The 25,286-nt window shown below is 40.3% G+C and overlaps 1 pseudogene; it reads left to right on the top strand.

Annotated features, from left to right (window-relative positions):
- The window catches only part of LOC113722403 (uncharacterized), a 30,715-nt pseudogene extending 7,212 nt beyond the window's left edge, over positions 1-23,503 (top strand).
- The last annotated feature ends 1,783 nt before the right edge of the window (positions 23,504-25,286 follow it).

The raw sequence follows: 25,286 nt of genomic DNA, 5'->3' as shown, positions 1-25,286 counted from the left end.
ACTCGGCCCTTTATCCTCTTTCTTTGGTGGGGGTAGTTCGGGGATAAGAGGGTGAAAAGTTGGAGTAACTCCGAATCGAACCCCTCCACTTAATCCTTTTTTCAATCTTGATGGCCTTTTCCACCAAGTCCCCAAGTTCCACATAGTGGTGTAACTCCACTTGGTCAGCGATTTCAGGCCTTAGTCCATTCAAGAAGCGTGCCATTGTTGCTTCTCGATCCTCCATGATGTCTGCCCGTAGCATGAATATTTCCATTTCCTTGTGATAGTCCTCGACAGTTCGTGCTCCTTGGTTGAGGGTGTGAAGCTTTTGGTACAAGTCACGGTAGTAGTGACTTGGTACGAAACGCTTCCTCATTAGTTGTCTTAGCTCCGTCCAAGTTTGTATGGTAGGTTCACGACTTATCCTTCGACTAGTGGAGAGTTGATCCCACCACACAACGGTATGGTCGGTGAATTCGACCACGACCAACTTGACCTTTTGCTCCTCCGAGTAAGTATTGCAGTCGAAGACAAGTTCAATCCGCTTCTCACACTCTAAGTAGGCATCGGGGTCTGATCGTCCTTGAAAGGGTTGAATTTTCATCTTTATGCCCGGAATGTGGTCATTTGAAGGCCTAGCATCACGCTTGGACCTACTTTGCTTATGCTCACAGTTGTTGCCTGAGTTAGAGTCGCTAGACTCATGTGCATAAGCCATTCCACGGCTGCCTTTGGAGCTTCCATGAGACAACTCTAAGTTGTTAATGCGTTGGTACATCAGTTCAAGTTTTTGGTCCATCATGCGTCCCAATTCGTGTTTGATTGCTTCTATGAAAAGTTTAAGATCAAAAACTTGGGAGCTTGCTTCCTCCTCATTAGCCATGGTGAAGTATAGGGTAAAAAAAAATAATAATGGAAAGAAACAAAGTTTATCTCGCACACTTCCTCACGTGTTTACTCTTGCTCTCGTGTTTGAACACTCTAATGAACTCACCAAGGTGTTTTCAAGGCTCCTCGGTCAACTCCTCGAAGAAGTTAGAACTCCTTCTAGTGTGGATCAACTTACCAAACAAGGTCACAAGATTGTAGCACTTTGAACGAAAAAATAAATAAATAAATAAAAGGTGAAGGGACTGACCACGACTCAATGAATGACTCAAAGTTGAATTTTAAGAATCCTAGACAAAACTCTACCCAAAACTGGAATTTTGAGCTGCTGGTTGCTGCATTTCTGGTTAGTGTTTTGGTAGGTAAATGGACACTTAGAGGATTCAGAATGACACTTAAAACTAACCTAATGATGCACGAAAATTTTTAGAATTAATGATTGGACAGAAATTCCCCAACGGTTGCAAAGATGGAATCCGAATGGAAAAGGAATTTGTGTTGCGGTGGGATTGTTTTGGAAACCCAAGGCTGACTTTTCTTCTTTAATCCTTTGGAACAAGGATTAGTCTTCCTATTTATTGGTTCCCACGAATTCTAAGGTCAAGATCAAGATTGGAACTAATTTGGTTATTTTTGGGAACGAAAATTTGACTTGAACGGTTTGGAAAATTTGACTTTGAATAGGTTGGAAAATTTGACTTGAATAAGCTGAAAAAAAAAATTGACTTGACGTGGGGCCTCTTAGACACCAATATTTCGATGGTCAGCTTTTAGGAGGGCATTTATCACAATCAATGGTCAAATTTGTAAGCTTTCAAGAGTCAAATTTCGTGGCTTAGGAAGGCTAGCTTTCAAGAGTCAAATTTCATGGCTGAATGTTCTTTTTCTTCCTTTGCTTTTGTTTTGTAATCAGCCAAGAAAAGTCAAATTTCGTGGCTAAAATACGCTTGATCAAGAAAGAAGATTGTTGTGGTGAAGACAAGGATTTTGGTAGCTAGAATTTTGCAGCCTTGTTGTTTACCAAGATTTGGTTCTCAAAACCCAGAAACTTCAAGATTCTTTCAAGAATTCAAGAAACACGAAATTGAAGATGATTTCCTCTCCAAACAATCCAAGATTTCACAATTTGATCAAGACAGATTTTGGTTGGCTTCAAGAACAATCAAGAACTTCAAGAAACCCAAGTTTTGATCAAGACAGATTTCCAATAATTTTGTGAGGTCAGCCAGCTATATATATATATATATATTTTATGTAAACAACAAGAACACAAGGTAACAACTAGATAGGACACTAAAACCCTTGTTACAAACTGATTTTTTCGGATGAACAGTAACCTCGAATGATCAAATAGAACAAAAGACTGGAATTGAATGGATATAATAGGATAGAAACAAGACACAAACACAAACAAAGAATCAAGAATAAGACACAAAAAAAAAAGGCTGGACCAAACAAGGCTAACCACAGCAATTAACAACAACTAGACGCAAGTTTATGACTCGATAAATCTGGAAAAATAACGCAAGAACACGATGTAACAAATCTGGAAATTGTGGATAGCAAACTTAGAACACGAAAACAGAATTTTGGACAACTTGACTCGAAAAAGAAATAAATAAAGGGATATAATGTGATACCTCTTAACTAGATCTGGATACCAACTGATATGAACGTCGCTAACCTTGTGACGAAACCCGTAAAAGATTAGCTTCAGGATCAACAAGAGGACACCAAGTTTGGAGTAGATGACCTCAACCTGTTAATCACGTGGTTAACGAACCTTGGTATAATGGTAGAAGACGCCACAACCTAGTGCGATTCTAGATTGATAAGTCACGAACACCTAGAGAAATTCTAAGGTATTTAAGAAGCCTTGGAGAAACCAAGAAAACTCTCAAATTTTGATTTATTGATTGAATGCCTAAAACCGTTGGAAGTATGGGCTATTTATAGCCTTACATAGAGATGAAAAAACTAAATAATATGGAACTAGTCTAGAATTGTGGGCTTGACTAAGACTAAGAATTGTAGACTTGACTATTTCCATAAGACTAAGAATTATGGGCTTGACTGAACCTTATAAGGTCATCCCTTAGGTAAATAATCTTATGAGGTCATCCCTTAGGTAAATAAAGCAAGGCTATGGACCATTAAACCCTTATTACAATGACTTAACTAAAACAGCAAATGTGACTAGAGAAGGGTCACGCATGGTTCTCTTTGACGTGCACTACATGGATGGCCTTCATTTCTTCATGCTCAAGTCCCTCAATGACCTTGGGGACAATTTCTTGGCCTTGTATCTCACGAACAAGCCCTTGGAGTTCCTCCCTCATCTTCTTAGCTCGTGCTCGAGTCACGGGTCCTAGGGGAACTCGAATAGTTCGCAATGGTGTCCCTTGGTTCGTATCACAATCGGATCACAAAATGATGCTCAATAGCTTCAGGAATGCGGGCTGGTTCGGCCTAGGATCACGATGTGGCGGTTGGCTTTGTGGGTGTAGAAGCTGAATTGGTTGTTATGTGGGCGGCGGGTTTGGTGGGGTAGCCGAATGTGAAACAGAATCTGAAAAACTGAATGGGTTATTGAATTGTGGGCGGTCAAGGTCGGTCAAGGCTTGGGAAATGAGTTGTGTTGTGGCCGAATGTGTTTGGGAAACTGAATTGTTTATTGAATTGGTTATATGGGGGCGGTGGAGATCGGTTGATGGAAGGCTGGATTGTATATTAAGTGGGCTGTGGAGTCGGTTAAGAGCTTTTGGGGAATGGTTTGGGATGGCCGAATAAGTTTCTTTTCTGTCTTCCTTTTTTTTTTTGCATGACTCAATTCCAGTCCCAAGAAAAAAATTCCTGGAGTTTGGTTCAATATCCAAGAAGTGCCAAGGCAAGGCTGAAGTTTGTTCTAAGTATTAGGAACACCATAATTCTGGTTTCAAGAACTTCCAAATCAGTCTTTGGTAGGCCAAGATTTTCAAGAAATTTGTTCAAGAAGCTCAAGAACTCACCCAAGGATGTTTTGATATTCAAGTTTTGCAAGAAAACAACACAAAAGTTCAAGAACAAGAGTAAACAGGTTCAACAGCCCCAACAATCAAATTCCAGCTGTGATACCCCGAAAATTAGGAGGTTGTTTGTAAAGAAAATACTAAAGTGTATTTCTTTGGGTTTGATTTAAAACCTTATTTTGTTTTAAAAGACTAGAAACCCTAAAATTTTAATCAAAAACCCTAATTTACTTGTGACCAACCGGTTTTCTTAAATCCCTCACATTTTAATTGAAACCCTAATTTTAATTACTGAAATTGTAAATTTCCTCACGTTTTTTCTTAAAAATGCCTTTTATTTAGAAATTATTCATTTACTATGGCCCTACTACCCAATCATTCCTCAATAGGTGCAAATGAACCTAGGAAGTAGGGTTTCACTTTTCGTTTTCAAGTTAAGAGCGAATTAGGGTTTCACGTTTTCCCGTAGTATGATTGTTCGGTGCGGAGTGAGGATCAAATTTGATAGGTAAAAGTGACTTTTGGATGAGGAAATACTATATGACTAGCAGTGATAATAATAAGTTAGTGATTATAAGCTAAAAACCCTAGTATACGCGATTTAAGAGAAATCACGTCAAACTGACGGGTATCAATTACTACCGATTGAACCCACCACTTGACCACCACTTCCTTACCACCACATACCCTTGATATTTTTACAAAATATGCCCCCTCATACTCATCCATATGGCTAAAATTTGTGGCCAAAAATGCAAGGGAAAGAGAGAAAAATTTGCATGGCTTTGGTAGTGACACCTATGGCCCTTTGATTAATTTTTTTCCTTGTTCTTTTATCCTTCATTTCAGCTTATTTTCCTTCATTTCTTTCTATTTTGGTCGAGCAAGGGAGAGAGAGAGAGAGAGAGAGAGAGAGAGAGTAAGAAAGAAAAATCTTCAATCTATCTTGATTTGCACCATTTGAGTGAAAGAAACAAGATTCTAAACCGATTAACTTGTGAGTTGTGAACTTGGGAAGCTAAGGGAACCAAAAATTTCAAGAGGAGGTGAAGTATTACTCTTGCAAGCCCTTTTGTTGAGATATAAAGTCTGACCCATGGCTTTGGTTCTTTTATTTTTGTTTAAGATGTTATATAACTCATGTTTTGGTTAGATTAGTAGCTATGCAAGTTGTTGTGATGATTTTGGGGTGATGTATGTAAGCTAGGGTTTGACTGATTTCCTTCTTCTACTTGTTGTGGAAGTGGTATATGATGTATATAGGCTTGTATAAGAGGTTGTGGTAGTGATTGAATCAAGAAAATGAAGAGATTGCCCTTGAAATCCCAAAATTCTAGATTTCTGGAATTGTATGCTTCAGTTCTGTCCGGTTTCAGTGCCTTATGTTAGAGGCCGAATTAGGCTTAGCATAAAACATGAAAGTTGTAGAGAATGATGTTTTATATTGCCTACAAAATTTCAGCCCAATTGGAGTAACGTAGCCTATGAAAAGACCAAAATACCCTCACTGCCCTAGAATGCATCCAGTGATCCGTTTTAGACAGTTCATCCAGTTGACCGTGTCTATTCACTATGATCTATGCTGATTTAGCCATTTTCCAAAACATGAAAGTTTTAGTACTCTGTCCTAGCTTTTTAACGCCTCCAAGAATGCCTTAAACGGACTTTGGTAGCCTTAAACGGACTTTAAAGGTAGTACAGTTAATTAGCCAACTAGTTGGAATTTGGTTCTGTGAACTGGGAATTTGACTAGATTACACTGAAAATTTGACTAAGTGATCTTTATGAGAATTGTAGGCCTTTGTGTTAGCTTCGAAACGGTATAAGTTTCATCCCAATTTGATAAGCATAGCTTTGGTTGTGACCGTTACGCAAAAACATGTCAAATCTGTCTTTTGTTAAATCTCATTTCCACACATGTTGTTAACTTGATTTTGTACTCATATGACTTTGAGCCTATTGAATGGCTATTGTAATGAATTTATATTGTGTATAACTTTGGGATTGGCTGAGGAAAATAATGAAGCCATAAATGGCTGGAAATAGGAAAATACAAAGGGCATGCTGCCCAAATTTACGCTCGAGAACTAGAGAACTATACTTGCAACTTGAGTAAGGGTTAAGAGTGAATATCACTTGAACCATCTAGGATATTTGCATCTTTTTTTACCGAGGTATATAAGTAAGGATTTGGCCGAACTTATACCCTTGAGAAATAAAATAATGACTGCTCGGAGTACGTTTTCTTTGTCACTTCAACTTAAATGGAGATTTCAAAGTTTTACGAGCAAGCATAAGTTTTACAAATATTTTACTCATAGCCTTTGGTTTAAATGTACTCTTTTCACTTCCAAAACTATACTTATACTTTGTACTAGTAGTTATTCGAATTTTCTTTGGTTCACTTAAACTTTGGAGGGGTTTAACTGTAATATTTTCTCTTGGCTATTATTAGGGTTCCTTGGTGATTGAGAGTGTTATCCGGGAGGATACTTTGGACATTATTTTGCTTAAATAGGTGAGTGTTCTATATACGTTTTGTTTCTATGACTATGTGGATTGTTGTGACTATGTGATTATTTGTGAATATTTGATTAAATGTTAATTATTTTCTATGATTTCTAAAATGAACTTTTACTAGGTGAGTGTGTACTTTATCGTACTCGACCTAAATAAATATGAAATTTTCGGTGATTAAATGTTGAAATATTAGTTGCGCATGATTGTAAGCCTTTTGGCTGAACTGGGCCCTTGCCCTTGTTACTGATTGACTCGAGCCAGAAGCGGACTCGGTCGGGCGATTTGGTGACCTGGGTGAACGTTTGGTATACTCGGGTGGAGTCCGGCCAACGTCCGGATGGGGGTGAAAAGCCTGGCCAACGTTCAGGAGGAGGTGAATGAGAATGAACAAACGAACGTAAAAAACGAGGGGTTTTACTTACAAAAATGCATTTTTTAAATAATTAAAGGAATAAGGGAATGAATGGGGAACGAACGAACGAATTACTCCTTGTGAGCCTGTATCCTTTTAATGAATGTATTATCCTTGCTTTATATTCGACATGTTTTCTGTATTATTTGTTATTACATGATTAATGTCCTTGTTTAATTACTTGTTTCCGTGTATAGAATCTCGCTGAGTTTTTAGCTCATTCCTTTAGTTTTGTTTTCCTTAGCAGGGAAAGGTGAGCAAGGATGAGAGCCCGTATAGACTAGCTTGGTCTAGCTCTTGGTTTTTTTTTTTGTAATGGTTCTCGCCCTAGTGCTTGGCACGGGCTGGTTGTATGGTGAATTGAGAACCTTTGTATATTCGACAGTTGTATTTCCTTTTGAGATAGCAAGGTATATAAGTTTCGCTTAAGTTTTGGATTGTTGTTATGTTATTCCTATGGTTGTATTCTGGATTTGATTGAAGTGAACGACTGAGTCCTGACAAGAGTTGGGCAGGCGGTCCGCCGAACCCTTTGGTTCGCCTTAGGAGGAGGTGGAGCTGTCACACCAGCAATGACTTCAAGGCCACAATGACCAGGTATGCGATTTTCTCTTTTTTTTTTTGATAGTTGCTGGGTTGTTTACATGGCCCTAACAACACAACAACCAACCAGAATGGACCCAATATCTGGACATATACTAATCAGCAAATAATGAAGGAGAAAGCTAGACAGATTGCTACAAATGCAAACACAAGACACGATAATAGCGCAAGGACCCTAGTGGCTAGCTTCCTTCCTTTTTTTTTTTGTTTCTATTTGATTCCGGGACAAACAAGGACGACCAACACAACTAGACACAAGCTGATGCGTGCACGGATGGCGAGATGGATGGCGGCCCTGACCCAAGGCTTTCATAGAGATATTGAAGGCTTGGAAGGAGACAATCAAGTTATCTACACCATGATCCAAGCCCATGAAAGCTCAAGTGGGCCTCCAAGTGAGTTGGCCGAATAGGGCCTAGGTCTTAGTGTTAGGGTAACCCAAGATGGCCGAATTCTCTTTCCTGTTTCCCTTAGGGTTTTAGTAACCCTTAGCCTATAAAAGGCTTGCTTTGTAAGGTTTGATGGTAGCCATTTTATGATAATAAATTTTGTTTTTATTTCTCTTACATGGAGAGTGCAATTCTATTACTTGCATTGGCAAGGTATCTTGAGCAATCTCGTGATCGTCCTTGATTGTTCTACCGACCTATCCACTTGAGTAATCACCTCGATTGGAGTCGTCGTTTTACCGCCTTCAATCAAATCGTGTCGTCCATTTGATTTTAGGTTCCGCAATCCAAGCGTTGGACAACCTCGCTAGATCCTTGGGCAAACGTGTTATGTGTCTCGAAACGAGTTGATCGAGGACCGTATCAGTTGGTATCAGAGCTTTGGTTGAGGTATCTTCCCTTATATCCGTTATTTTGTCTTAGTTTTCCTTGTTTCCGCTGCCTTGTCTTACAAAAAAAGAAGAAAAAAAATTCCTGTCCATGTGTTTCCTTGTGTTACAAGTCTGTTCGCTGTTTGGTACTTCGTTGTTGCGTCCAATTTCTGGTCATAAGTTGTGCCCAATCTGACCATGATTTGTGCCATAGCTTGGTGAAAAAATTCTGTCCAAAGTGGTGTTACAAATCTGGCCGAAACTTGCCTAGTGTTGTTGAGTCGTGAATTTGTTCATCGTACAACTCCAAATCTGTCCAAGTCGTGCGTTATTGTTATTAGGGGTTAAATACCAAAAACCCCCATGTGGTTTGCCTAATGTTCACTTTACCTCCCTATGGTTTGGAAACCTACAATTTGACTCCCTGTCGTTTTAACTAAAGTGTATTTAACGGAATTTCTGTTAGATTTTCACTTTAGGTGAAACGACAGGGAGTTAAATTGTATATTTTCAAACCATAGGGAGGTAAAATGTACATTTGACAAACCACAGGGGGGTTTTTGGTACTTAACCCAAAACCCTTATAGAGGGGCAATTTTGACATTTTCCTTTCAGATGTTAGTTTAGATGTTTTCCGTTAGACTTTTACTTTAGTTGAAATGACAGGGAGTCAAATTGTAGGTTTCCAAACCATAGGGAGGTAAAATGAACATTAGGCAAACCACAGGTGGTTTTTGGTATTTAACCCTTGTTATTAGTTCTAATCTGACCGAGTTTTGTACCTTTTGTGGTACCAATTTTGCCAAGTCTTTTGTCATACCCGAAGCCACAAGAAAAGAAAGGGCGACGGCTAGGGTTTCCTGTGCGGCTAGGGTCTTGCGCAGCAAGGGTTTTCCTCTTCGCTAGAGCTCATTGTTTTGCGTCAAATCTGCCATGTGTGTGTTGTTGTTGCCATTGACAATCTGACCGCATCTTGTATCCTTGTTGCACCCAAATTCTGTCCAAGTAGATAGCCTAAGCCGAAGCTATAAGAAAGCAAGTGGGCGATGGCTAGGGTTTCTTGGCGGCTAAGGTTTGCTTTTGGCGGCTTGGGTTTCATTTGTGCGCAAGAGTTCTTGTTTCCAAATCTGTCCAAGCTTTGTTTGGTTCATCCAAGTTGTTTTCTTAACTTTCTAAACTGAATTTTGGCAAACTTGTTGGTATTTGTGAATCTGGAAGAGAGCCTACAAGAATCTTGAGTTTCTTGAATTCCTTGACCATAAACTTGAAATTCTTGGAGTTCTTTATAGTTCTTTTTTGTGTGAATTGGCCGAACCCAAATCTGGAAAAAAGAAGGAGACTCCATTTGGTTGTTAGCTGCAGTAAAAAAAAAGGGCAGAAAACAAAAAAATGAAAAAAAGAAAGAAAAGAGGAATCGTGATACGAACCAAGAGACACCAGTGCGAACTATTCGAGTTCCCCTAGGACCCGTAACTCGAGCACGAGCTAACAAGATGAGGAAGGAACTCCAAGGACTTGTTCATGAGATACAAGGCCAAGAAATTGTCCCCAAGGTCATTGAGGGGCTTGAGCATGAAGGAATGAAAGTCATCCATGTAGTGCACGCCAAAGAGAACATGGGTGACCCTTCTCTAGTCACATTTGCTGTTTTAGTTAAGTCATTGTAATAAGGGCTTAATGGTCCATAGCCTTGCTTTATTTACCTAAGCGATGATCTCATAAGGTTATTTACCTAAGCAATGACCTCATAAGGTTGTTTACCTAAGGGATGACCTCATAAGGTTTGGTCAAGCCCACAATTCTTAGTCTTATGGAATAGTCAAGCCTACAATTGTTAGTCTTAGTCAAGACCACAACTCTAGACTAGTTCCACATTTAGTTGTTCATCTCTATGTAAGGCTATAAATAGCCCACACTTCCAATGGTTTAGGCATTCAATCAATAAATCAGATTTTGAGAGTTTTCTTGGTTTCTCCAAGGCTTCTTGAATACCTTAGAATTTCTCTAGGTGTTCGTGACTTATCAATCTAGAATCGCACTAGGTTGTGGCGTCTTCTACCATTATACCAAGGTTCGTTAACCACGTGATTAACGGGTTGAGGTCATCCGCTTCAAACTTGGTGTCCTCTTGTCGATCCTGAAGCTAATCTTTTACGGGTTTCGTCACAAGGTTGGCGACGTTCGTATCAGTTGGTATCAGAGCTAATTAAGAGGTATCACGTTATATCCTTTTTTTTTATTTGCTTTTCGAGTCAAGTTGTCGAAAATTCTGTTTTCGTGTTCTAAGTTGCTATCTGCAATTTCCAGATTTGTTACTTCGTGTTCTTGCGTTATTTTTCCAGATTTGTTACGACATAAACTTGTGTCTAGTTGTTGTTAATTGCTGTGGTTAGCCTGGTTTGGTCCAGCCTTTTTTTTTGTGTCTTATTCTTGATTCCTTGTTTCAGTCTTGTTTCTATCCTGTTATATCCATTCAATTCCAGTCTTTTGTTCTATTTGATCATTCGAGGTTACTGTTCATCCGAAAAAAATCAGTTTGTAGCAAGGGTTTTAGAGTCCTATCTAGTTATTACCTTGTGTTCTTGTTTACATACAAAAAAAAAATAGCTGGCTAACCTTACAAAAATTCCTGGAAATCTGTCTTGACCAAAACTTGGGTTTCTTGAAGTTCCTGATTGTTTAAAACCACAATCTTGAAGTTCTTGGAACTTTAGTTGGGATTCTTGAAGCCAACCAAAATCTGTCTTGATCAAATCGTGAAATCTTGGATTGTTTAGGGAGGAAATCATCTTCAATTTTGTGTTTCTTGAATTCTGGGAATTAACATCTTGAATTCTTGAAAGAATCTTGAAGTTTCTAGGTTTTGGGAACCAAATCTTGGTAAACAACAAGGCTGCAAATTTTCAGCTGCCAAAATCCTTGTCTTCACCACAACAATCTTCTTTCTTGACTAAGAACATTTTAGCCACGAAATTTGGCTCTTCTTGGCTGATTAGAAAACAAAAACAAAGGAAGAAGAAGAATATTCAGCCTATTCAAGTCAAATTTCCCAACCTATTCAAGTCAAATTTTCCAACCTGTTCAAGTCAAATTTTCCACCATTGTTCCCAAAAACAACCAAATCAGTTCCAATCTTGAACTTGACCTTAGAATTTATGGGAACCAGCAAATAGGAAGACTAATCCTTGTTTCCAAAGGATTAAAGAAGAAAAGTCAGCCTTGGGTTTCCAAAACAGTCCTACCACAACACAAATTCATCTTCCATTCGGATTCCATCTTTGCAACCATTGGGGAATTTCTGTCCAATCATTAATTCTGGAAATTTTCGTGCATCATTAGGTTAGTTTTAAGTGTCATTCTGAATCCTCTAAGTGTCCATTTATCTACCAAAACACTGCCCAGAAATGCAGCAACCAGCAGCTCAAAATTCCAGTTTTGGGTAGAGTTTTTGTCTAGGATCCTTAAAATTCAACTTTGAGTCATTCATTGAGTCGTGGTCAGTCCCTTCATCTTTTGTTCTTTTTTCGTTCAAAGTGCTACAATCTTGTGACCCTGGTTGGTAAGTCGATCCACACTAGAAGGAGTTCTAACTTCTTCGAGGAGTTGACCGAGGAGCCTTGAAAATACCTTGGTGAGTTCTTAGAGTGTTCAAACACGAGAGCGAGAGTAAACACGTGAGGAAGTGTGCGAGATAAACTTTGCTTCTTTCCATTATTATTATTTTTTTTTACCCTACCATGGCTAACGAGGGGGGAGCAAGCTCCCAAGCTTTTGATCTTAAACTTTTCACAGAAGCAATCAAAGGCGAATTGGGACGCATGATGGACCAAAAACTTGAACTGATGCACCAACGCATTGACAGCTTAGAGTTGTCTCATGGAAGCTCCAAAGGCAGCCGTGGAAAGGCTTATGCATATGAGTCTAGCGACTCTAACTCAGACAACAACTATGAGCATAAGCAAAGTAGGTCCAAGCGTGATGCTAGGCCTTCAAATGACCACATTCCGGGCATAAAGATGAAAATTCCGCCTTTCCAAGGACGATCAGACCCTGATGCCTACTTAGAGTGGGAGAAGCGGATTGAACTTGTTTTCGACTGCAATACTTACTCGGAAGAGCAAAAGGTCAAGTTGGCCGTGGTCGAATTCACCGACTACGCCGTTGTGTGGTGGGATCAACTCTCCACTAGTCGAAGGAGGAGTCGTGAACCTACCATACAAACTTGGACAGAGCTAAGACGACTAATGAGGAAGCGTTTCGTACCTAGTCACTACTACCGTGACTTGTACCAAAAGCTTCAAAGCCTCAACCAAGGAGCACGAAGTGTCGAGGACTATCACAAAGAAATGGAAATACTCATGCTACGGGCAGACATCATGGAGGATCGAGAAGCAACAATGGCACGCTTCTTGAACGGACTAAGGCCCGAAATCGCTGACCAAGTAGAGTTACACCACTATGTGGAACTTGGGGATTTGGTGGAAAAGGCCATCAAGATTGAAAGGAGGATTAAGAGGAGGGGTTCGACTCGGAGTTACTCCAACTTTTCACCCTCTTATCTCCGAACTACACCACCAAAGAAAGAGGATAAAGGGCCGAGTAATTCCATCCCTTCAAGACCAAGGCCGGATATGACTAAGTGGGAGTCTACGGCAACACCAAAGACTGCCATTGAGTCGAGCATGGGGCGAAATCGAGATACTAGATGCTTCAAATGCCAAGGCCGAGGGCATATTGCTAGCCAATGCCCGAACCAACGCACTATGATCATCTTACCCAATGGTGAGTTTTTCACCGATGATGAGGATGAGAAGGAGGAGTTGCCATCCCTTGAGGAAGAAGAGGAAGAAGAGGAAGCATTACCCGTCGATGAACGAGTTGGACTCGTTGTCAGACGAGCCTTAGCAACCCAAGTGAAAGCTGCCGACCATGCACAAAGGGAGAACATTTTCTACACCCGTTGCTATATCAAAGGCAAGGTATGTAGTTTGATCATAGATGGAGGTAGTTGTGCTAACGTCGCTAGTGCCTTGATGGTGGAGAAACTAGCACTACCCACTCTACGACATCCAACACCTTATCGTTTGCAATGGTTGAATGATAGTGGGGATGTTCGTGTGACCAAGCAAGTCCAAGTACCTTTCCGAATTGGAAAGTATGAGGACGTGGTGTTATGCGACGTGGTCCCTATGCAAGCATGTCACATACTATTGGGGAGACCATGGCAATTCGACAAGGGAGTTACATTCGATGGCATTACCAATAAATACTCCTTCAAGCAAGGCGAGAAGAGGATTGTGCTTGTGCCACTCACTCCTATCCAAGTTCGTGAAGATCAAGAAAGCCTGAACAAGGAGAGCGAGCTTGAGAATGAGAAGAAAAAAATAGAAAAAATCGAGAGCTCAACAGGAAATGATAAGGCCGAGAAAAATTGAGAGGAAAAAGACATATAGTGAGCCGGCCAAAATTGAAAAGAGAGAGAAAAGGCAAAGTCTATTGATAAAAGCCAATATAGTAAGAAAAGCTTTGAGTGTTAATACACCCATCTTTGTACTTTTGTGCAAAGAGGTGTTGGAAGTGATCTTACTAACACTCTACCATCTAGTATTGTCTCTCTTTTGCAGGATTATGAGGATGTCTTTCCCGATGAGATTCCAAATGGACTACCACCAATAAGGGGAATTGAGCATCAAATTGACTTGGTTCCAGGTGCCCCACTTCCTAACAGACCAGCCTACAAAATGGGTCCAGATGAGACAAAGGAGCTCCAACGCCAAATCGAAGAGCTTCTAGCAAAGGGATGGGCACGAGAAAGCTTGAGCCCATGTGCGGTTCCCGTCATGTTGGTGCCTAAAAAGGATGGAAGTTGGCGAATGTGCACTGACTGTAGGGCCGTTAATGCAATAACGGTAAAATATCGTCACCCTATTCCTAGACTTGATGATATGTTAGATGAGCTATATGGTGCTGTGATTTTCACTAAAATTGATCTAAAAAGCGGTTATCATCAAATTAGGATGAAAGAGGGGGATGAATGGAAAACGGCCTTTAAAACCAAACATGGCTTGTACGAGTGGTTAGTTATGCCATTTGGACTAACTAATGCACCTAGTACGTTCATGAGGTTGATGAACCACGTACTTCGTCCATTCCTTGGAAAATTTGTAGTTGTATATTTTGACGATATCCTGATTTATAGTAGGAGCTTAGATGAGCATGTTGAACATGTGAAGCTTGTTCTTGATGTACTTCAAAGGGAAAAGCTCTATGCTAACCTTAAGAAGTGCTCCTTTTGTACTGATCAACTTGTCTTCCTAGGCTTTGTTGTGAGTAAACAGGGAATCAAAGTGGACGAGGAGAAAGTTAAAGCAATTCGAGAATGGCCTACTCCAAGCACGGTTGTAACAGCCCCACTTTCCCCTAAGGCGAACCAAAGAGGTTAGCGGACTGCCTGCCTAGCTCTCGCCAGGACTACGGATCAGTTTACGTCGATCTATTACGTTCCGGAACATACCGAAGCGCGCAAACAAGTCAAAATCGCAAAATAAAAAAAAATGAAAATCAAAGCCGAAGATGAACAGTAACGGACACGTCAGAATCCGGTCGGAATCTGGCCGGATTTCCGGCCGGATTCTCGGCCGGATACAAGGCCGAGAGCAATCCAAAAATTTTTCAAAATCCTTCCCAATCCGGCCGGCAATCCGGCCAGTTTCTGGCCGGATTTCTGGCTGGATTCGGTCAGATTCATTCCCGCCAATTTTTTTTCCTTCTCTGTTTGAAATGCGTCTAGATCCGAAATCCATACAATCATCAACCAAACATATATATACATTGAAATTCAACTTTTACAACCATAGTGGCATGCCAAAAACCATTTATCATGAATATACATACTTGATTTGCCAATCAAAGAAAATGAACCCAATACACAATAGGGTTTCATTCAACAAGCTAAACAAAAGCCATTTACACTAGCTCAACTTGGCAATCGACTATCCAAATCAGTCCCAAAAGTAATTATATCCCTGTAAGGAAAACAAATGGAACGGGATGAGCTAAAGCCCAGTGAGTTACTACCACATAAGCAGTAAAGATCACATAAGCATAATCTTTCATTTCAAGTACACACTTAAGAAGTAAACAAGTCGGTAAAAGGATACGGATGGCTCTCAAGAGCCCGTTTCCACGCTTACATTCTTGATCCAATCTCATTGACCCTCCGTCAATGTTTAAGAATACCCGACCGTAGATCTCACTTCACTCCATTCCTTCCACCAAACATACCCCAACGGGGCCCGCACTCCAATTCAGTAGCTTTTGGTAATACTCGAGTATACCGGAACCAAGGGTCTCATTACCACAAGGTTCCCCGTACAGTCCCCGTGGCATGATAATTTTCACGACCAAGCCCTCGCCGGCTCGATCCAATTAACTACCATACGGGGTTGAGCTCAGTAATGCAGTAAAGCCGTTGGATACTCGTCCAACAACACCAAATCAGTTTCCATGCATGGAATTCAGTATCTCATATAACAATTGCAGTATTTCAGTAAAACGGTAAATAGCCATGAAGGAAATTACAAGGGGTGAGGGCGGTCAAGTACACCCTCACCTCAATCATTTCCAATAACCAATTAAGCCTTCAAGGAATCAAATACACATATCACAAAGCCACATTATAACAAGTAAGTGAGTAGTATACTCACAAAGCTATTAAGTGCTATGTCATGCACTTCCGTCAGGGGAAAGTCGTGAACCACCGTCACGCCCTAGAACACGTAAGCAAGTACTATGAGACTCGATACCGAGCCATAAAACAATGCCAATCACAACCCCAATAGGGTTTTATAAACATATATAAGCATCATAGGCAACCAGAAATTAGGAAATGGCTTTAGTTTAAGCCTTAACAAAGAAACCGTATTTGACCTTAAAATGCGGTAATGGCGTCAAATTCACTACGGTTATCGGATGGGGGTGTAAGACCCACCGTTTCGAAGCTAAGAAACAGGGCTACAACATTGTAGAAGGCCACTCAGTCCAAATCCTAGCACAATTAGGTCAAAAATGCAGAATACCAAATCCAGAACCGTAATTGCAGGTTCCCAAATCGCACTATGCTGTAATGAACACAACTCAGGCTATACAGGTCCAAATGCCAAAATTCCAAAGGCAAATGTTAGCTAAGACATCCAGCTACATTTCATCAGAAGACACCAACTTCAAAATCCAAACCAATTCCAGTCAAAATAGCCAAATACAAACTCAGTTTTCGCATTCTGGCCAAAGCAGAATAGCTACAGTAATTTCATCATAACTCATTCTACATTAATCCAAATGACCTGAAATTTTACAGGCACCTCAAACTCATCAATACCTACAACTGTCATGTTTTGAGCAAAGTCAAATTCGGCCTCTATCTATGACCTAAAATTTCGGACAGAATGTTCAACCAAGAACCCTAATTTTCCAGAAATTCTTCCAAATCCAAAATTGATTGCAATTTTCTATCATATGCACCTACTAGAGCCAAAGCCCCTTATTACCAACCATCAAAAACAACCACACCATCAAGATCATATGAAACCAGAAAATTCCTCAAAAAATAAAAAACTCAACCAAATCACTTCAAACCAAGAAATAATCCACAATTTCTAACACAATAGCCACCATTAGGCATAAATTCAACATCATTAGCTATAAGAGAATGTTCAATCATCACTTACCAAGTAAACAAGAGAGAGGAAGATGTTGGACACCTTAAGTTCTCCAAAAAGCTTCACCAAAACACTCACTAACACCAAGTGGAAGGATTTTATGGAGTAAAAACTAATTTAGGCAAATAGTTTGGAAGATTGAGCTAGTTGGGAGCTTGAAATTTGAAGCAATTTTCTTCCTTCTTGAGCTCTCAAGAGTCGGCCAACATAGAGTGAAAAATGGTAATTTTTGTGAATTTTTTGAAGATATTTACTCCATAAGTCAAAAGGTCAAAACCATGAATAGTAGTCTTGAGTCCTAACCAATGGAAAAATGACACATGGCATCTCATTAAATGCAATTCAATCCTTTAGTCACCTCCCACATCAATCACTTCACACTCCTCTACTTATCTATTAACACCCGATAAATTTTACACAGTATCCGGAATTTAACCTAATTGGCCGAATTTTTCCGAACTTTTCGCACTAGTGGGTCCCACGTCCAAAATACATTCTTAATTTTCTAAAACTCACCAATGCTAGAAAAAATCAACTAAAAACTATAATTACGCATAAAATCTACCAGAAAAATATTCCTAAGCCAGAAAATGCAGAAAACATGCAATTAAGGGGAAATAAACCCTAGGAAAAATATTGGGGCAATACGGGTTCTCACAACGGTGGGTGAGGTACGTAGCTTCCATGGTCTTGCTAGTTTTTATAGACGATTTGTTAAAGATTTTAGTACCATTGCTGCACCTCTAACTGCTGTAATTAAGAAAAATGAGCCATTTGTGTGGAGAGATGCTCAAGTACGTGCTTTCCAAATGCTTAAACATCAACTCACACATGCACCACTACTTGCATTACCATGCTTTGACAAGATGTTTGAAATAGAGTGTGATGCATCTGGGGTGGGTATTGGAGCTGTCCTAATGCAAGAGGGCAAACCAATTGCATACTTTAGTGAAAAACTCAATGGGGCAGCTTTGAACTATTCCACTTATGATAAGGAGTTGTACTCCTTAATCCGTGCTTTAGAAACTTGGCAACATTACTTGAGACCAAGGGAATTTGTCATACACACTGACCATGAGTCGCTTAAGCACATTAAGTCACAACACAAGTTGAATAAGCGTCATGTTAGGTGGATTGCATTTATTGAAACCTTCCCTTATGTGATTAAGTACAAAGTGGGGAAAACTAATGTTGTTGCTGATGCATTATCACGTCGGTACTCTTTGCTCACTCAACTTGATGCAAGGTTGTTAGGATTTGAATTAGTCAAAGAGTTATACACCAATGACCCAGATTTCTCAGGTATTTATGACTCTTGTGGTTCAGCAACTCAAGGTAAATTCTACATCCTTGATGGATTTCTTTTCTACCTCAATCGACTATGTATACCTAACTGCTCTATTCGCTCTTTTCTTGTTAGGGAGCACACGGAGGTGGCTTGATGGGACACTTTGGCGTAGCTAAAACCTTAGCTATCCTTCAAGAGCACTTCCATTGGCCAAGGATGAAACGAGATGTGGAGCGAATGGTGGCTAAATGCATTACTTGCCACAAAGCTAAGTCTAAACTTCAACCCTATGGCCTTTATAGTCCTTTACCTGTACCTAAGGAACCTTGGACCGACATTTCCATGGATTTTGTTTTAGGGTTGCCTAGGTCAAAGAGGGGAAATGATAGCATCTTTGTTATTGTTGACAGATTTTCAAAAATGGCACATTTTATACCATGTCACAAAACAGATGATGCATCGCACATTGCTGATTTGTTTTTCAAAGAAATCATTAGATTGCATGGCATGCCTAGGACAATTGTCTCTGATAGGGATGTCAAATTTTTGAGTTACTTTTGGAAAACTTTGTGGGGAAAATTGGGTACCAAATTGCTATTTTCTACTACTAGTCACCCACAAACTGATGGCCAAACTGAGGTTGTCAATCGTACACTATCTACACTCTTGCGTGCCATCATTAGAAAAAACATTAGAACCTGGGGAGAGTGTTTACCCCATGTTGAGTTTGCATACAATCGCACGGTGCATAGTTCTACTCATTTTTCACCATTTGAAATAGTCTATGGTTTTAATCCTTTAACACCACTAGACTTATCACCTTTACCTTCTTCTGAGCACATTAACATGGATGGTGCTAAACGAGCAGATTTTGTCAAGAAATTACACGAGCAGGTACGCCTAAACATTGAGCGAAGGATGGACCAAGTTGCTCAACGGGTTAACAAGGGACGCCAACGCGTTGTGTTTGAACCTGGTGACTGGGTGTGGTTACATCTACGCAAGGAAAGGTTCCCAGTCCAAAGGCGCAATAAATTACTTCCCCGAGGAGATGGGCCGTTCCAAGTCATCAAGCGCATCAATGACAATGCTTACAGACTGGACCTACCCGGTGAGTACAATGTGAGCGCTACATTCAATGTCTCTGATCTATCTCCTTTTCTTGCAGACGATGAAGCTGATTTGAGGACAAATCCTTTTGAAGAGGAGGGGGATGATACGAACCAAGAGACACCAGTGCGAACTATTCGAGTTCCCCTAGGACCCGTAACTCGAGCACGAGCTAACAAGATGAGGAAGGAACTCCAAGGACTTGTTCATGAGATACAACGCCAAGAAATTGTCCCCAAGGTCATTGAGGGACTTGAGCATGAAGGAATGAAAGTCATCCATGTAGTGCACGCCAAAGAGAACCATGTGTGACCCTTCTCTAGTCACATTTGCTGTTTTAGTTAAGTCATTGTAATAAGGGCTTAATGGTCCATAGCCTTGCTTTATTTACCTAAGCGATGATCTCATAAGGTTATTTACCTAAGCAATGACCTCATAAGGTTGTTTACCTAAGGGATGACCTCATAAGGTTTGGTCAAGCCCACAATTCTTAGTCTTATGGAATAGTCAAGCCTACAATTGTTAGTCTTAGTCAAGACCACAACTCTAGACTAGTTTCACATTTAGTTGTTCATCTCTATGTAAGGCTATAAATAGCCCACACTTCCAATGGTTTAGGCATTCAATCAATAAATCAGATTTTGAGAGTTTTCTTGGTTTCTCCAAGGCTTCTTGAATACCTTAGAATTTCTCTAGGTGTTCGTGACTTATCAATCTAGAATCGCACTAGGTTGTGGCGTCTTCTACCATTATACCAAGGTTCGTTAACCACGTGATTAACGGGTTGAGGTCATCCGCTTCAAACTTGGTGTCCTCTTGTCGATCCTGAAGCTAATCTTTTACGGGTTTCGTCACAAGGTTGGCGACGTTCGTATCAAATCGGTTAAAAGGGGGAAAGAAAGAGGCAACCGAATTGTTTGGGAAAGGGAACCAAATCTGATTTGTGCAATCTTTCTTGGAGTAGAATTTGGAAGTTACCAAAAGTTGCTTCAAGAAGATTACCAAAAGTTGTTTCAAGAAGGTTACCAAAAGTTGTTTTAAGAAGATTACCAAAAGTTGTTTCAAGGAGGTTACCAAAAGTTGTTCAAGAAGAAAAGGATTCTCAAAAGGTTTCTGAAAAACTAACTTGTTTCCAAAATCAATTAGGAAACTAAATAAAGCACTTGGATAACTCTTTGTACTCACTTGGACACTTTCTCTCCTACCTTTTAGGACACTTTCCTATATTCTCTCCTACCTTTTAGGACACTCTCCTACATATTCTCTCCTGCAATTTAGGACACTTCCCTACATTCTCTCCTACAAATTAGGTGTAGACAATGGAATTTTAATTAATTCCAAAAAATTACCATTGGCCTATAAAGTATTTTTATGGCTTATTTTTATCCAATTGGATATTGCCATATGTCATGTGCACTTGGAAAAATTGGTTATTAAATGACCAATTATATTTTGCCACGTGTCAAGGTGAGGTGTTCCAAATCAATTCAAATTGCAGGGGTATCTCCACCAACCAAATCACATCATATCACATGTTTATCGGATAAATATCTAAATATTTATTTCTTATTAAAGGGATAATATTTAGAGTTGTTTAATCTAAATATATCTCTTATATACTGCAATGGCCTGGCCAGTCAAACGGCGCCACGTCACGTGTCCCCACGGGTTTGGCCAATCGAGGGATTACTTATCTCTTTATTAATAAATATAAAATGAAGAGATAATATTTGGCTAGCACAGTCCTAATATGACTGCACGTCTTACAAGACAAGTAAGTGGTATGCAGGTTTTCAACCTCTACCCCTTGCCACAGCCATAAATAGAGGTCTTTCAACCAAATCAAGGACACACACACAGAGATACACAGAGAGACTTCAAAAGGTATCTCATACACTCAAGTATTGAAGCTTCAAGCTACGAAGGGTTGGATCTTCAAGTTCTCCAAATCTTTCGCATATCAAGGCTTGAGTCTCCAAATATTCTCGAATTCTTCAAATCTTCCATATCAAGATTTGAAGGAGTCGGTGGTTGATCCAAGAACAAGCTGCAAAACCCTTGGATTGGTGTTCGAGGAGAAGAATCGAAGGAAGCTCTCCATAAGTTCGAGAAACTTCCAGAGATTGTACCTACATATTTTTTCTAAGTTTATATAGTACATATTTGTCGTGTATTTCTTTTTCTTGTCGTTTTGCAGACCTGAAATTTTTATCGCGTACAAATTTTTGGCACGCCCAGTGGGACCATCTTTGCCTTCCATCTCTTCTTCTAGAATATTCAACTATCACCAATGGCACCAAAGAGCAACAAAATCATGATTGCACGTTCCAAGGCTACTGATGCTGGCCTGTTCAGGAAGCTGCACACGTTGCCACCAATATCCGCACTATTGGTCCCGTGACAAGGAGTATGACTAGAGCCTCCACCCAAAGCAGCATGGAAGCTCCATCGATGCCAACTCCCGTTTTCGGTTCAACATCACCAATACGCTATTCTTCTACGATGGGAATCCAAGATGTTCCTGCCTCAATTGAGAAGGCTCTTGCCATGCTCGAACTTGGATCCGAATCCAAGTTCTCTAAGGATGACGATGATTCATCAAGCACTGGATCAGCCTCTTCACATGGAACTCTTCATTCAAGATTTTCTATTGAAGATTCTGCTGCTTCTTCTGCTGCAATGTCGGCCATGATGACAAATACTTTAAGTCTCGAAGAACAAGTTTCGAACATGTCCAAGATGATGGAAACCATGATGAAACACATCAAGGACCAAAATGCTCTCATTGCTCAACTGCTCACTCAGAAAGATCACGCTGCTGAAGGAGGCCATGCGAATCCTAAGGAGCACCAAGAGCGTGAAATTCCCTCATCTAAAGGTAAGGACAAGGTGAAGGAAGTATATGTGACCGCCGATGGAACTATCCCCGTGGAACAACTGAAAGAACTTGTTGAAGGCGTGATCAAAGATAAAAAGGAGGGTGGTTCGAAGTCAAGCTTTACCTACTGCAAGCCTTACACTGCTAGAATCGATAACCTCGCAATGCCTGCTGGATATCAACCGCCTAAATTTCAACAGTTCGATGGGAAAGGTAGTCCAAAGCAACATGTGGCCCATTTTGTCGAAACCTGCAATAACGCTGGAACCTATGGTGACCTGCTAGTCAAACAGTTCGTTCTATCCTTGAAGGGCAACGCATTTGATTGGTACACTGATCTCACTCCAGGGTCCATCGACAGTTGGGAACAGATAGAACAAGAGTTCTTGAACCTCTTCTACAGCACTAGAAGAACCGTTAGTATGTTGGAGTTGACTAACACTCGTCAATGGAAGGATGAGCCTGTGGTCAACTACATTGATAGGTGGAGAAGTCTGAGTCTCAACTGCAATGATAGACTGTCTGAACCCTCTGCCATAGAAATGTGCATCCGAGGAATGCATTGGAGCCTGAGCTATATTCTACAGGGTATACGTCCAAATACGTTTGAAGAATTAGCTACTCATGCTCATGATATGGAATTAAGCATCACAGCCAATGCAACTGATGGACTTCCCATTCAAGCTCCGCGAGTGCAGCCGCCTCATCAAAGTAATGAAAGGCAAGAAAATAAAAAGGGGGGCAAACCTCCTTCAAAATTCAGTAGTAAGGAGTCCATGGCAATAAATACAGCTCCCATGAAGATTGCTACCAAAGTAAGTCGAAAAGTCACCGAAAGAGTAGACTCTCCTCAAAATAGGTCGGTAAGAAGACCTACTCTAAAAGAAATGCAAGAGAAGGAGTACCCCTTCCTCGAATCCGATTTACAAGGAATGTTTGATGATCTTTTCAAGGAGAAACTCCTTGAACTTCCCGACATGAAGCGCCCAGAGGAAGCTGGTCAAGTCAATGATCCAAATTATTGCTGTTATCATCGCTTGATTGGCCACCCTCTCACTAAATGCTTTGTCTTTAAAGACAAAATTATGGAATTGGCCCGTCAAGGGAAAATTCTTCTCGAGGAAGATAAAGCATCGACAAACCAAACAACAATAATGTTTGGGTCTCTGTGTTGTCCGATAGAATTTTTTCCACAACAAGCAGCGCTTTGTCCAAGGAGCTTGAAAAATCCTCAATTGAAGATGTTATTGAAGATGACAGTGAAGGATGGACTTTAGTCACTCGGAAGAGGACTTGCAAGCCAAAAATAAAGAAGTACATCTTTTCGAAAAGCACTCGTTCAACAAAGCCTGAAGTGACAATGAAACGACAAAATGCAACAAAGAAACAAAAGGGAGTGGCCACAAAACCAATTCCTTCAGATTTTTAGCTCCTTCAAGAGGTTCGACAGCCCGTGACACTGAGAGAATTTATACCCAAGGGGTATTTAGGTGACGATGCTGATAACTCCACCTCTTGTAATATCGTCAAAGCTGAAAATTCTCAGGTCACGCAAATTGGCACGGAATTTGACAAAAAACTCAAAATCGACGATAAATCACCAGTGGATTGTGCAACGACTATCATTTTTGATGATGATGATTTAACTGTTGAGTTCAAAACCCACAATCGACCTTTGTTTGTTAGTGCGTATGTCCGAGAGCAAAAGATGAATCGGATACTCATTGATGGGGGATCTGCTGTCAATATCATGTCCGTGCGTGCTATGAAAGAGTTAGGAATCTCAAGCGATGAACTCTCCCAGAGCCGCCTTATGATCCAAGGATTTAACCAAGGGGGGCAAAGAGCAATTGGTCTCATAAGGCTTGAATTGCTCATTGGCGAGTTGTCTTCAAGTGCGTTATTTCATATCATTGAAGCCAAAACCTCTTATAACATGCTCTTGGGAAGACCCTGGATTCACGAGAATGAAATTATACCATCTACCCTGCATCAATGTTTCAAATATTGTCGAGACGGTATAGTTAAGAAGGTTGTTGCCAACGATAAACCTTTCACTGAGGCCGAAACTCACTTTGCCGATGCCAAATTTTACCTTCAGAAAGAAGCAAAAAGAAAAGAATCAGTAAAAGAAGAAAATCAAGATTTCAAGGTACCCATTTTACGGTATATTCCAAGATCAAAGAGAGAAGAAGGTCAATCCTCTTTTATCAGGAGTGATACATTAAATGTCCCGCTCACCAAAATAGAGCCGGTTAAGGGTGAGAAAGTGAGCTTGCAAGGATTTGTTCGTCCCAAAGAAGAACCGGCAGTAGAACATTACTCATTACCAACTAATCGGACTCAAGAAGGTTTTGATCCAAACGCATATAGACTTCTTGCTAAGGCCGGTTATAACCCAAATGAGAAGCATGCATTGGGAAAACTCCCTCCTGAGGTGACGGGCGAGAAGACCCATGGATTAACACCTACGCAGAAAATGTTGAAAGAAAAAGGCTATAATGTTGAAAGTTCATCGAGAGGTCTTGGTTATCAACCACCTTCTCCAGTGCATATAATGATCAAAAGGGCAAGTTGTAATTACGTGAATGAAGAAGTGGAGGTCACAAGCCGATAGAGATCTGTGTTTGATAGGTTAGGGAACAAGTCAAAGCGTACTTCTGTATTTGACAGACTTGGCCCGCGGCCGAAAAATTTGAAACCACCTGTCTATGAAAGATTAGACAGTAAAAAGCAAGAGTATCAAGTTGCCAAGGAAGAAAATCTTACTCTAATAAAGAAGAACGGGCCAAGAAAGCGAGTCTCCAATTTCTTCATGCACTATGGAGACTTATTCAATGTAAGAATTGAAACTATTTTTGAAGAACAGGGTCAAGAAAGCATGGCTTCCTGTCATCATATTACAATCAGTGATCTTGAAGAGGAAGAAGAAGATGCAGATGACGCTCCCGCTGAATTTGAACAAGGAGTAAAGAATACAGTCGATGCGCTAAAGGAGATTAATCTTGGCACAATTGACGACTCTCGCCCAATTTACATAAGTTCTTGTATGACTCCTGA

Source organism: Coffea arabica, chromosome 10c (assembly GCF_036785885.1).
Source record: "Coffea arabica cultivar ET-39 chromosome 10c, Coffea Arabica ET-39 HiFi, whole genome shotgun sequence".
NCBI lineage: Eukaryota > Viridiplantae > Streptophyta > Magnoliopsida > Gentianales > Rubiaceae > Coffea > Coffea arabica.
The sequence above is the reverse complement of the archived record's forward strand: the minus strand, read 5'-3'. Positions and strand labels throughout refer to the sequence as shown.